This window comes from Nipponia nippon, unplaced genomic scaffold (genome assembly GCF_047370975.1).
Source record: "Nipponia nippon isolate SJK-2023a ecotype South Korea unplaced genomic scaffold, ASM4737097v1 scaffold_2, whole genome shotgun sequence".
Taxonomy (NCBI): Eukaryota; Metazoa; Chordata; class Aves; order Pelecaniformes; family Threskiornithidae; genus Nipponia; species Nipponia nippon.
Window position 1 is genome coordinate 101764791 of NW_028262336.1, and position 13623 is coordinate 101778413.

Here is a 13623-nt window from a genome sequence, read left to right on the forward strand (position 1 = left end):
ACGGAGCTCATTCAGGTGCCTAAATATAGTTGTCTAGCTGAGATTCACTAGTACTATAAGGAGGCATCTATACAGGGCTGGCAGATATGACAGACAGCTATAATGGGACTTATGGCAAACCAGAACCCTGCTGCAGTAGCAGCAGGATGCTACAGGGATACCCTTTACTATCTAAAATGATTCTTGACTGTGTTTCAGAAACTCAATGGAGCCCAGTGACTTCTGGTTTTGGCTTTACTTTGATCTTAATAATTGCACTTTTTAATGTATAGTGCCTTTATTGAGTCACCTGGGCCTGATCCTGATGTGCAGGATAATTCTAGAGAAGCTGTACATAAGACTTTTAAAGGGTAATGATACTCTGTGATGGGAGGTTGGACTGGATGACCAGGCGACCTCCAAACACCTCTTCCAACTGACTTTTCTATGATGCTATGGGCCTGGCTTATTCAGTCCTATACAACAGAGCATCTTTCTAATCTCTTCATGAGGTCTGCTCCATTCTTGAGTTGAACCAGAAGCCAGTATTTACATTTTTCATGGCTTTTCTGTAGGTCTGAGTTGGTTCAACAATTTCCCAGGCCATGGGCTGTGTCTCTATTTACATTTGTAAAGGGTCCAGCACACCCTCTCTGCCATGTAAAAAACAGTGTCTCAAGAGACTGCAACTGTTCTTCAGCTGTGTCTAATTATATGGAGGCCTTATATCAAGAAATATCTCACTGACTTAAGGAAGAGCTAAGTGTGAACTTAAAGCTGATCATATATTTAAGTGGTTTTCAGAATACAGATAATAAAGAAAACAGCAAGTATTGATTTTAACCAGACCAAGACTGTTGTTCTATGAGCAGCAAAACCTTCCTGGTTGTGACAATTCATTGAATGACATGTTCGAGCTGTTAGGAAGTGTGAAGGTGGGCTGCTACTAATGGAAGGACACAAGGATGTGAGCTTGAGCACAAGGTCTTAGTTGTCCCCACTTCTTCACTGTTAGCTCCTTTCCTGTCTTAGCTCCAAATAGCTCTCCCCAAAGCAAACCTATGAGAGAGAGAGAAGAGCTGTAAGCAGGGTAAATGGGGGCACTGATGGTTCCTAACCCTCTTTTACTTTGTAGTAGAAACAGCCTAAGAGGTCAACACTGGTGAGAGAAGCCTAGAGCTCCTTGGGCTAAGAGATATCACAGAGCCTGTACCCAGAAACTGCAAGCAGCAGTGAAAGAGGAGAGGGAAGGGATGGATAATACCAGTGTGGTAGATGTGCCAGGAAGAAAGCGCTCCAGGGGTGTCCAGCTTCAGGGGGCTGTATTGCACGGTGTCATGGTGAATACTGGTATGACTAGAACAGCTGCATCAGCAGTAATGCAACTAAAAAGCCCAGAATAGGACATTTATATGTCATTTATCCTTTTCACCTGAGAAATTAATTTCAGAACAGAATGAAATAACTGGATGTAATTGAACAGACATCCAGCTTAATACTTGTCTTTATAATATCTGATAACTATATATTTTTTTGGAGAACATGGTGTTGGATTCTCAGTTGACTCATTCATTGTGCAGGTATCTATTAGATTTCCAACCATTGAGATTTATTTCTTTTCATTAAAAGTCTACATTATTATTTATATGGTCAAGAACATAAGTAATGTTGGAAAAAATAAGTGTTAAAGTCTAAGAAAAAATATTCAAGTCAATAATAAGAGAAGAAAAGAAAAATATGTAGTACACACTAAAAATGAAAACAATTGTTATAAATATAATGGCCTTAAATGTTTGCTTTTATGTGACAGATGTTTTTAACAAAATGTCTGTGTTGGCAGTTTGAGCACACTTATGATTTTAATTTGTGTAATATTCCCTTTTAGTATTGATGTCTATTTACAACATCTGTGAAGGGTCTGTAACCTGAATGTGACAGGGAAAAACTAACAGACTGCTATTGGAATCTTTCCACTGGGTCCATGTAACAGACTATTAACAAAAATCTTAAATAGCTATTCTAATCATCAACAGCAATCTTACGCAAATTATATCAGACCCAAAGGACCCGATTAACTTGTGCTGGTTTTGGCTGGGATAGAGTTAATTTTCTTCATAGTAGCTAGTATGGGGCCACGTTTTGGATTTGTGCTGAAAACAGTGTTGATAACACAGGGATGTTTTAGTTTTTGCTGAGCAGTGCCTACACAGAGTCAAGGCCTTTTCTGCTTCTCACACCACCCCACCAGCGAGGAGGCTGGGGGTGCACAAGAAGCTGAGAGGGAACATGGCTGGGACAGCTGACCTCAACTGACCAAAGGGCTATTCCATACCATATGATCTCATGCTTAGCATATAAAGCTGAGGGAAGAAGAAGGAAGGGGGAGGACGTTCGGAGTGATGGCGTTTGTCTTCCCAAGTAACCATTATGCATGATGGAGCCCTGCTTTCCTGGAGATGGCTGAACACCTGCCTGCAAATGGGAAGTAGTGAATGAATTCCTTGTTTTGCTTTGCTTGCATGCACGGCTTTTTCTCTGCCTATTAAACTGCCTTTATCTCAACCCATGAGTTTTCTCATTTTTACTCTTTGGATTCTCTCCCCCATCTCACTAGCGGGGAGTGAGCGAGTGGCTGTGCACTGCTTAGTTGCTGGCTGGGGTTAAACCATGACAAACTTTAAAATGCCTTACAGACCCAAAACATAAATTTTGCTCCTCCTGCCTTCCTCTGTAGAGTCGAAACCGGATCATATCACAGGCAACGGTTTTAGCTAGGCACATACAAAATCAGTATGCAAGGCAGGCTGCAGACATGCAGGCAGGGTTCCACTTACATGACAAGGAAAGCACATTTCTGAGTATTGAAATTAAATGTAATCCTTTTTTTTTTTTCTTTCTCTGTTGCTCTTCTATAAATCTCCAACTGGAATTCCCATTCCATAACAACTCTTTTAACCAGCTGGAACTTGGACAACATCCTGGTACGGGGAGGCATTAACATGTTGATGAAGTATTGCTGTTAAAGTGATACCACTGATAGAGGTAGATACAGGATTTCTGCTTGAGGAAAGCCAAGTCTGACTTACCAAGATGGTTTCAGAGCATAGGAAAGTGTGAATGAGGGAATACGAGCTGTTCTTTGCTATTAATTGCTTAATATTTGAACCAAAATTTGAAATGTTAACTATTATTGTTATGTCCCAGAGGTCTTTTCCACAGAGTTCTTGCTTGTTCACGCCTTCTAAATCAGGAGCCAAGATTCCCCCCACCTTTTGCCACTTAGGCCCTCTCTTCCCCTCCCCTCCCACACATACCCTTTGTTTGACCCCATCTATACTACAATAACTATTTAATTAACAACAGTTGTTAAATTTGTTTATGGCCTGACCTTATAACACAGTTTGGCTGGCCAGTTAGGATGGAGCCAAACTGTTTTATATCTATGTTAAGAAAAAAGCCTAGGTAGAGACCTAAGCTAAAGAGCTTTTTTTCTAATAAAAACTAAAAACCAAAATGCAACAACAAAAAAGTCATTCAATTTGTAACACCCTTCGGCCTCATCGACCGTGGCTGTCCAAGCTGCATTATAACCAAGTCCTTGACAATGGAGCCCAACAGCCATTGCTAAAGCTTGCTATTTTTCATACAGTAGAGGAGAAAGGGGGACAGTCCTTTGAAAGCTTTTATTTAAGGCAAAGCTTTTTATTTAAGGCAAAAAGCTCTCTTTGTCTCTACCCCTGTTTTCCTTGGCATTTGGAAGTTGGGTCTGGTTTCTGGCAAGAGAGCCCCAGGGTCTCTGACAAATCTGAGTCTCTGCTGGGTACAGCTGCTTCCTTCTGAGCCACTGATATGGTCCCATGGGTAGGAAATTTCTAGTGTTCCCTGCAGTTACTTTTTCTTCCTCTCTCACTAGACATATTTAACTTCTCTTTTTCTTTCTATATCTTTTTATCCTCCTTTGCCAAAGTCCCCTTTGTTTCTTGTGGTTTTATTTCCAATTGCTTTTTCCTTCTTTTGCTTTTTGTCCCTCAGGATTTCCACATTAAATCACTTAAAAATAGAGCATAAAAGTCTTAGTTCAACAAAAAAAAGGTGTTAGCTTTTGTTTACCACTCTACTTCTAAGTGCACGAATGTGATAATCCTGCGAGGCAGAACTAAGACATCCTCCTAAGGACTGATACTGTTCTAGATGTGTTCTATATAATTCACAAATTATATATTGCACAAATAAAACCAGAGATGTTTTCCATATTACTTAGATTTTCTCCTTTTTCAGAAACATTCAGATAATGGTTTTAGTACTTTAGTACCTCAGTGGAAATACCTCTCTCCGAGTCCAGGATGGATCCCCAAGCATTCTGCTGCTTCAAGCAAAACTGACTTGAAAAGTTTTGTTTCATTTCTGTGAAGAGAAATGTGACTGCAGATGGGTCTAGAGGCAGACCATGGCAGACTCTGTGTCGCACATCCGAGAAGAGAAAAAGCAAGGCCTCACTGCATATGAATGGAAGGAGCCAAAGGAACTCACCCGCTTGCCCTCTGAAGGGAGCTTGGTTATTGGTAGCAGGGAGAACTGCTCTTCGTTATGCCAATGTCACTGCTCATCAAAGAGGATTCAGCACTGCTGTGGATGCTGTCTCTGAGACAAAGCCAGCCCAGGTGATTAGAGATTCATTAGCATTTTTCATGAATGCATATCCTGGCCAAACTGGCACTCAATTTTAAAAAAAAAAAGTGAGCATGGGTGGACAAACAGACAAACATTCCGTACTGTGAATTTCAGGGTCTTAGAGTAAAGTCCTTCACTGAAGAAAACTAAGTACACTCACTCCCAAACAGCTCACTTCTGCCTGTGCAACTGAGCTCGACATGGGCTTCCTATGAGACTTCATCCACTTCCCAGTTGCATTTGCGGTCGAGCTAGCACAGCAGTGGAAGTGCTATCAGAGTATTTCCTCATTCCAGCTTCACCCCAACCGAGTGAGAAGGCACAAAACTTAATTTCATAGTGTATTCTCTGTTTATCCAAATGTGAAAAATATTTCAGCTTGAAATCAGTCAGATTTTTGGATACAGGCTCAGCCTGTTTCTTATTTTATTCAAACTGACTTATTTCAAGTTCTGTTGCTGTCCTTTTGAACTAGCTGTTCTTCTGCTCTCTTTGTGTAATGAGCTGTACGTGTTCCAAAACAGTTGAGTGAAGTTAAATCATAAAACAACGGATCTCTGCTGAACCTGAGTGTCAAGGAGAAATTAAAAACATATTTTGGAGAAAGGTTAAGGAATCACATCAGCCACCAGTCTGAGTACATTCAGAAGACTCAGGAATATTAATAAACCTGAATTCAACTGGTAAATTATGGCTTTTCTATAGAAGTTTGTGTTCAAAAAGTTCTAGTCTTCTGTTCAACTCACTCATGATGTACACAGCAGAATCGTTCCCTTACCAGAAATGAAATCTTGGACTGAACACTTCTGTGTTTCTTGAATTAAAGTGTTGCAGGTAGACACAAGTTTTGGACTGGTATTCACCTATTCATTAAAAGTTTTAATGGAACTAAATGAAAATTTATTGTATTCTTTGCAATATATTTTTACATTATCTATAGCAATATTAAAGCAGATAAATCACTATATTAAATACACATGTTCCCTAATTGCTATTACTTTCAGCCTGGTTTCCCATAATTCCTGCAATGGGGCAGTCTGTCTGTCCTCTTCTCCTGATCTCCATGGCCAGTTTCAATCAAATTAGAAAGAGTAAGGCTCAGACTGGAATCTTATCTTAGGTTCTTATCTTGAACAAACATTTCAGGGAACTGAAGAAGCAGCACTCTTAGAGTAAAGTTTCCCTCTACAGTCAGTGAAGACAGGTAAATGCCTTTGGATGTCTCTGAAGGCAGACCTTGTCTGTGAAATTTAGATGCCTAGTCTCAGAAAGGCAGCGATAATCTTCTGTGGCTTGTGGTAGGAGCAGAAACACTGAAAGAAGGCTGGCTCCCTAGCTTTCTTGAATTAAACTCAAGTTAGGTCCCTCAGTTAGGCAGGCTTGATCTCATCTTAGGCATCTATAGATCAAAGAAGATCTTCTGGAGGATAGAGGTCCTCAGACAATTTGCCCTCACTGAGACAGAGACACGCTGAGCTCAGCTATTGCATGGTCTGTCTGGCTGCGGCCAGGGGATCAACCAGCACACCCACAGCTCTAGATAAGCTGCAGCACATGATGAATCTCAGCTGGCTGAAATGGTGAAGAGGACCTGGGCAGGGGAGCTGGGGTTATGATGTGGCAGGCTGAAGAACAAAGAAAGAAATCCATAAGAAACAATTTGTCCCTTTTAGAATTTGTTTGCATTCATTAGTTCTGCTGCTCACAAAACAACTTATTCAAGTATGTCAATTGCTTTTGTTTACTCTTGTAAATGCCAAATGCATTCCAAATTCAACTACTGGAGTAACGGGTAAGCCTGTCCTTACTGGACCAATTACTTTTCCAGGACATCAAATGCAAATCCTGTGTTGTAGGGATATATCTTTTGTGGGAGGATTTGCTGATATTGCAGTCCAAATACCTAACTCTTACAAGAACAACCGTTGCACTGACTCTTGCTTACATTTTTAATCTTTCTTTGGCCTCTGGCCATTTTCTAAATAAATGAAACATGCCTGTATTGTTCCATCCAGCAGACAGATGATAAAAAGTCTGTTTCAGACTATAGGCAAGTCAGTCTTCAGCCAGTCACTTCTAAAGATATGGAACAAGTACAGCAGTCTTTAAGTTTAATACCACCCTTTCACATTTTAAATCAATTTACAATCTTTCTTTGTAATCAGTTTGGTTACTTCCCAAATCCAGTACAGGGGATGTTTTATTGCCAATTCTTCATTTCTGGTATGATGTTCTTGATAAGGGTTATGTAAAAGACAACACTTCTTGATCTGTACAGAATCTTTGATATAGCATCTCACGCAGGCCCTTTGTTTCAATAAAGCTATGGAAGGTACATATACCTTAACAAGTCATTTTTCTAATGATCTGCTTTGAAGGTCACAAAATACTGTTAATGATGTTCCAAATAACAAGGACCCTTTGCCTTCTAGAATTTCCCTTGAGAACATACTCAGCTGAAATCAATTTTTGTGCATATTAACAGTATAATCTCTTTGCAGTGCTCACAAAATAATAGACTTACTTGCATTAGCGGAGACACAACACTTCATAAGCCAATATATAATTCAACTGAGAATTCTGATTTTCGGTCTGATTTAAAAGCAACCTTAGAGTGTAGCTAGTTTCAACATGATTAACACATGTAGCAAGCTAAGAATTCACCAAATACTTAATTACCAGTAAGATTCATTTTGCACATGAATTCAGAAGACTTTTAAAAGATAAATGAAAAACTGCTGTGAAATGAAAAGTTTTATATAGTATGGGAGCTGAAACCATTAACTCAGAAGCAATTGAAAATCTTAAATTCTTAGGTATAAAAAAAATTCTTACGTATATCTGCACATTTCCACAGAAAAGACCCCTTTTTCCACCTCAAAATTTTGTACTGTCAGAAAAAGAAAAACATGGTCATTTGTCAAGGATTCCTACATGTCTGGCTATCCATTTGGAGCCATGGCAATAGCTTTGCACGGCCTGTCAGTTCTAGGCAAATGGCCACTGTGCATGCACCAGTACCTGCACTCGCCTGCAGTTGTTACATAGTCTATTTGCACACATTACAGATGCAGATATACAGTATGTTTTCTGCATGTGCAATAAACCCTATACTTCCAGAAATGTCAGGCTCACAGTGCATGAACTGGCCATCTCTATGCAATCTTCCCCCACAACTCCTAGAAACAGATGAGCCTTATACGATTTATTTGAATATTGAGCTCTTGTGTCTGCTTGCAGTAGACCTATTTGGCAAAAATTCTTACTGGCCACATTGTGAGCCATACTGAAGCATGGCTGTATTTATACTAGTAAATAAATGCTGCCCAGGGAAGTGGTTGAGTCTCCATCCCTGGAGGTATTTAAAGAACGGATAGACACAGTGCTCGAAGACATGGTATAGATGGACTTGGCAGTGATAGGTTAACGGTTGGACTCGATGATCTTAAGGGTCTTTTCCAACCTTGATGATTCTATGATTCTAAATCAGGCCAGGGTGCCTTCCAGGACCCCAAGGGAAGAAGCACGATGCTGATGCTGTACTTTTTCCCCAAAACAGGGTGGCCCTGTTCATACTGCTTATTGGAACAGTTATGTTGTCCCTTACATCGTGCTGGGGCAGTGTCTGGGTGCTTACTAGTTGGCGCTGGACTACGCCGGGAGTTGCTACCAGTTCGAAAATACAGATAATTTCTGGACAGCGTTTGAGGCCATACTCTAACCCTGTTTATTTTACTTCTCCTGATGTCACTCACGGTTGCAGTAAAGAAGCCACAGCCAGGAATTACAGAAGAGGCAGGCGAGGCAGTCTATGTCCTGGGGGACTGAGCCACTCTAATAGTGAATCCTTGTCTCAGAATTGCATGGAACCAAAAGAGGAACCAATAACTTGTTTTAAATACATTTTAATACATTAAATACATTTCTTTGTCTGTGAGGGCAGTGTTTGTGTTCTGCTTTACATTAGGCTCCTTGCATTTAAAACTCATGTCTCAAACTGCTATAGACCTGGCTGTTCTTTCTAAATCCGCTCATCTGTGTGCCCTCTGCTTACAGATCACCCTGCTTCCACCTACAAGTAATGTTCAGCTCTCCCACAGCAACTATGCAGCCCACATTTCTGGCCCTGTGGCATAACCACAGATGGGATACAAGTAGAGAGTAGGCAGATCACCCCTCCTAATGTATTTGGCTTTTAGAAGAACAACAACAAAACGATAGTTCCAAATTCACCAGTGAAGCCTGGTTTCTAATGAATTTGTGTCCCATAGCTGACTGAACTTTCCTTTGAATTGTGGCATGAGCTCAGGTTCTTATTAGATACCAGATAACCCATGCAGATGCTAGCCATTTTATGAATGCTGTGATTCAGAGCTGGGAAGACTTCAGTAGTATTCACACCTAGTTTGACATGGAAGAATTCTTAGAAGAAAGAAACCTCAGCTATGATCTTGATACTCCACTGCCTTGTGGGGCCTGAATGTCAAAATAGTCACGGCTAGGGCATTTAAAATTTGTGTTTCTTCCTCTCACAATCCTTTTCTCCCCCAGAAAGGTCACTAATGCCATCTAAGATACCTCGAGATATCTGACATACGCATATGGAGCTAGAGGATATGACGAAAGACCTACGGGAGACCAGTGCCCTGCTGGACTAGAAGTGGGTGGCCAGGTGTTCCCACTCTGCAACCAAATCAAGCCTGCAGTCAATAAATACCATGGATTTTAGAGAAACGTTGGGCTGTCCAGAGATGGGCATCTGTTTTAGGAGGAGCTGAATGTCACCTGAAGGGTGTTTCTCTCCTCAGCCTAGCTGTGTGTTCTCATAAAATATGAACCTGCATCAAAGGTGGCTGAAGTCAGTGACCACTTACTGAGGGAGGACTCAGACATGCATACATCCACACAATATGCTCCCCTAAGTCCCGCTTCCTTAGGAGACTAGACTATAAACACCACTCAGAGCTTCCACAATTATTTTTCTGTTGCTGTTCCCTATCCCATTCTACCCATGGTAGAGGACAGAGACCTACCTGATCTAGAGGAGGAATGTTATGCCAGCCCCAGTGCAAGAAATTCAGTGGGTTTGCTGAGGGGCTAAGTCCGGGTTTGAAGCACAGGACTGACCATCTTTGGCAACAATTGTGCTTGGCAGATTGGCACATGGTATTTGCTAGAAAAGAAACTGAGCCTGTATAGAAGGATCTCTGAAGACAGCACAGTTCTGTTCTTCGAGATCCCACCTGGAGGTTTTTCTGCAAGAGGATAAGTCTGTTGGTTTTCACTTGTATGACTGGAAGCAGAAGTTAACCATTTAAGTTTCATAATTAACTGTGATGGACCTCTGTAATGATTTCTGAACACAGAATGCTGTCTTAGTTATTGCTAGATATTAGAATTATGAATGTGTTGCTTTAGTAACCGGATTGCTGTTAGTAAAAAGCAAGGAGGAAAAAAATTGGCAGAAGTTGAATCATTAAACACACAGTGGTTGTTCAGAGAGAATTCCTCAAAGGGGAAAAATGGGAACACAGAAGATCAAAGGGAATGATAGCTGTTTAAAGATGGATGAGGAGAAGAAGAGGAGGCATTTTCTGGACTAGATAGATAGCATTCTAGGATAAGTAGTACTGATTTTTCTGAGAAATCTAGGCTTCTATTCCTCAACATCAAAGGAATGAAGCCTCAGGTCCAACAGACTGGCACATAGACTCCTGAAACATTTTGGTGCACACAAACACACACACAGAGACATATACATATATATATATTATATGGAAAATATCTATATATATTTTAAATGGTTGTGTCTGTGTACACAGACATATATATATATGTACCTATGTGTATGAAGTGTGGTAGAAAGGTATTGTTTCTGTTTTTTTTTACCTTACAGATACTACATTTCTAACCATTGTCACTGTGGAAGGAAAAGGCAGCATCAAGACTGCCAAAATACTGTTGGCTTATAATAACAATACCATCACATGGCACTTATGAGGTTCACTGTAACATTCAAACTCAAGTATTGTCTTCTTTCTTACCAACCTGGACATTTTTGTTTACACAGGGTTTTTTCATGTTCTGCTTTTCAAGTGAACATGTGTTTTCTGAGACTCTTCTGATGGGGCTGAGAAATCCCCTGAAATCCACAGTACAGGAAGGCAGGGCTAATATGGCTGCTATAACACTTTTGATACAACAACTTTTAATCTGAAAATGTTCAGAAAAGTCTCCATATGTTTGGTGTTTTTTTAAAAAATATGTTAGTGTCGTCTTTTTTCTTTTTTTTTTTCTCCCCCCCCCCCCCCCAGTGTCAGAGTCATAATCTGGAGGATATTTCGCAGTAACTTACTGTTGTGGATGAATGTATTATGCACATTAAACAAGTGTTGCTACTGTTCACTTTAAGCCAGTTCACAATCTGTATACTCGTTCAACTTTTTTCTCCAAACAGTATACATCATTCTGAGCAGCTTCTATAAACAGACCAAGTTCTGCTTGCTATAGCAACACACCTCCGATAAGTGAATTTTCTGGTTGATTAAACAGAGCAAAAATAATCTTTCTTAGGTGCTCTGAAAGAAAATTTTGAGATCCAGCATACTGGGGACAACAAATATCTGTTTGTGCTAACCCCATAACAAGGTCCTCATCCATCCTTAAGGTGTGATGGATGCACAAAAGATGGAGAAAAATAGTATAAGGTAATGATAACAGCTGTATGTAAAATGGGGCCCATCCCAGTACAGAAAAGGTCATGGAGAAAGGTTCTTACCTGCTGATCTGAGTCATCTGCAGTTCGGACATCTACCTCTAGACAGATGGGCTAACTTACAAAGCAGCTCAGATGAATGCTACTCTGTTTCTCTCCATTAACTATAAAAAGACACTAAATAATCAGCTTGAAGCTAGATATTTACAGTATAAAATTAGGCAATATGAATCCCATGGTTTCTGTGGGTCTGCCTATATTTCCCTATCTAATTCTGATTTCTTTCCTTTTGTCTCTATTATTCCTATATGACCTGACAGACAGGCAAACTTTGGAACCCAGCAGTTTTTTTTCTGTTAAGGCAAAAATTGATCATTATTACCTATAGGTGTGACACAACCTTGCTTAGTGCAAAGGACAAAGCACTTTCTGTGCAGAGCTGGTTAGAATCTTTTTCATCATTGCTTGAATGCTTTTAAATGAATTATTTTTCTTAAAATGGACTATTTTCAATAAGAGAAGTACTTGCTTAGATGCATACTGTCATGTAGAACTGTTTAAAATAATTATTTTACAGCTTGAAAAATTGGCTTGGAAATTCAGTTAGAAATTCAAACACAGTTTTGAGAGTTGTTTTAGAGATTTGTAATGCCTGTATTGTGTTCTTTATGGTCAATGCCATCTCTGTGTTAGGCTTCCACATGTTCTTTTGAGTCACAGCAGAACCTTCTAAGGTCACTAGGATTTAAATATAGGGATTAACCAGGTCTTAAGTATTTTTGAATTAAAAAAACCTGAGATTGGGAAACTGTTTTGTGAGGCAAGGAAATTTATACTGGAGGACAAGAAGACTGCACACCTGGACCTGTTCCCTCCTATGGGCCAGCCCGTGTGTGTTTCATGTGACCAAAATGGCAATTTTTCCTGCCACAGAATGAGACCGTGCCAAGGCACGCATGGCGAGATGGTCGTGTTACCTGAACTGAGGGAGGTGGATGCCACATTTCGGTCACATTGGAGAGTATATTTGGTCACACAAAGAGGAAGCACTGCGATTTGCTTTGGTGGGTCAGAGCACGGATACTTCATCACTGGTTTATGCTCTGTTAAAGTGCTCTAAGAATATACCATTTGTCATTTAAATGAGCTTATTCTACTGTATAATGAAGCATGATTCATCTTTCCTTATACAGTTTTATTAGGCTTTTCAGTTTTCATATTTATCTGTGGGTTTTCTTTTTTTGTTTGCATCCACCATTAGTCGTGAGGATAAAGGGGTGTGATTCTTGTCTAATAGGAGGAAAAATAAGGAAAAAGAAGACTGAATAAAATATCTTCAATTTGTTTCAATGCCACACGTTTTGAATAAAACCAAAAAACCCCAATAATTTGACCTGTGATGAACAGAGAACAGTATTTCAAACTAGCTAACTTAAAATGCATTGTAATTACGCTGGTACATCAGCTAAAGTTACACATATCAATAGGCCTTTTACCGGGATGAAATGTAACACTCTCGCATACATACAGCTGACCCTTAAATGTGCAGATCAATGGATTTAAAGTTATGCACGTAAATGTTTGAACCACTGAAGCATAAAATAGATAAACTTGGCCCATAAATGTAATTTGTTTGTTGAAACACCGTAAAATGAAACATAATCGTAAGTGGAAACATTTTTGTCTTTTAAATGACAACCTCGACTTGACAATGAATCATACTTCTTTCTAAACATGGTTTCATTTCTTGCTCCAAGCAAGATTTAAAAGTTGCTTCACTTAAACCTCGTGTAGGGGAGGAGGAAGGGGTAAATTCTGCAGCTGAAGGTGGACGAAGGTAGCATTTCTTTGGCAGCAGAATGTAAGTCAGTTTTGTTTGGCAAAAAGGGATGCTTGCATTTGCACAGACGTTTGGATTATGAGAAGCAGCCCTAGCAGAAATGAATGAATGGACACCGTGCAGGTGAAGTCTGAATGCACATCAAATGGCCCCGAAATGTGTAAAACGATTGTCCTCGGATAGGATGCAGTCCCATATTGCATGCATTTAGCTTTCTGGACGTGATGAGTCGTGCAGACCCAAATGAGGAATACCCATGTGTGTAAAATTAAGAGTTGAGTATTTGCAATGACATCACCACAGCAGTTCAGATCGGTCTAGTGTTTTAAACTTCAGCATTTTCTTTCTGGGTTTAAAAGTGTTGGCAAGCCTGGAGGGAAAGTATTTAATTCTTAAGCAAATAAGATTTTAGTATCAG

General features: G+C 39.9%; 1 long non-coding RNA gene across 1 annotated transcript; it reads right to left on the reverse strand.

Moving 5' to 3' along the window:
* Positions 1 to 255: 255 nt before the first annotated feature.
* On the reverse strand, positions 256 to 4571 carry LOC148055897 (uncharacterized). Its single transcript, XR_015705099.1, has 3 exons — positions 4510 to 4571; positions 4292 to 4383; positions 256 to 1038 (listed from the first exon to the last, which is right to left on the reverse strand). It is a non-coding gene; the product is annotated as an uncharacterized LOC148055897 (long non-coding RNA).
* Between the last annotated feature and the right edge of the window lie 9052 nt (positions 4572 to 13623).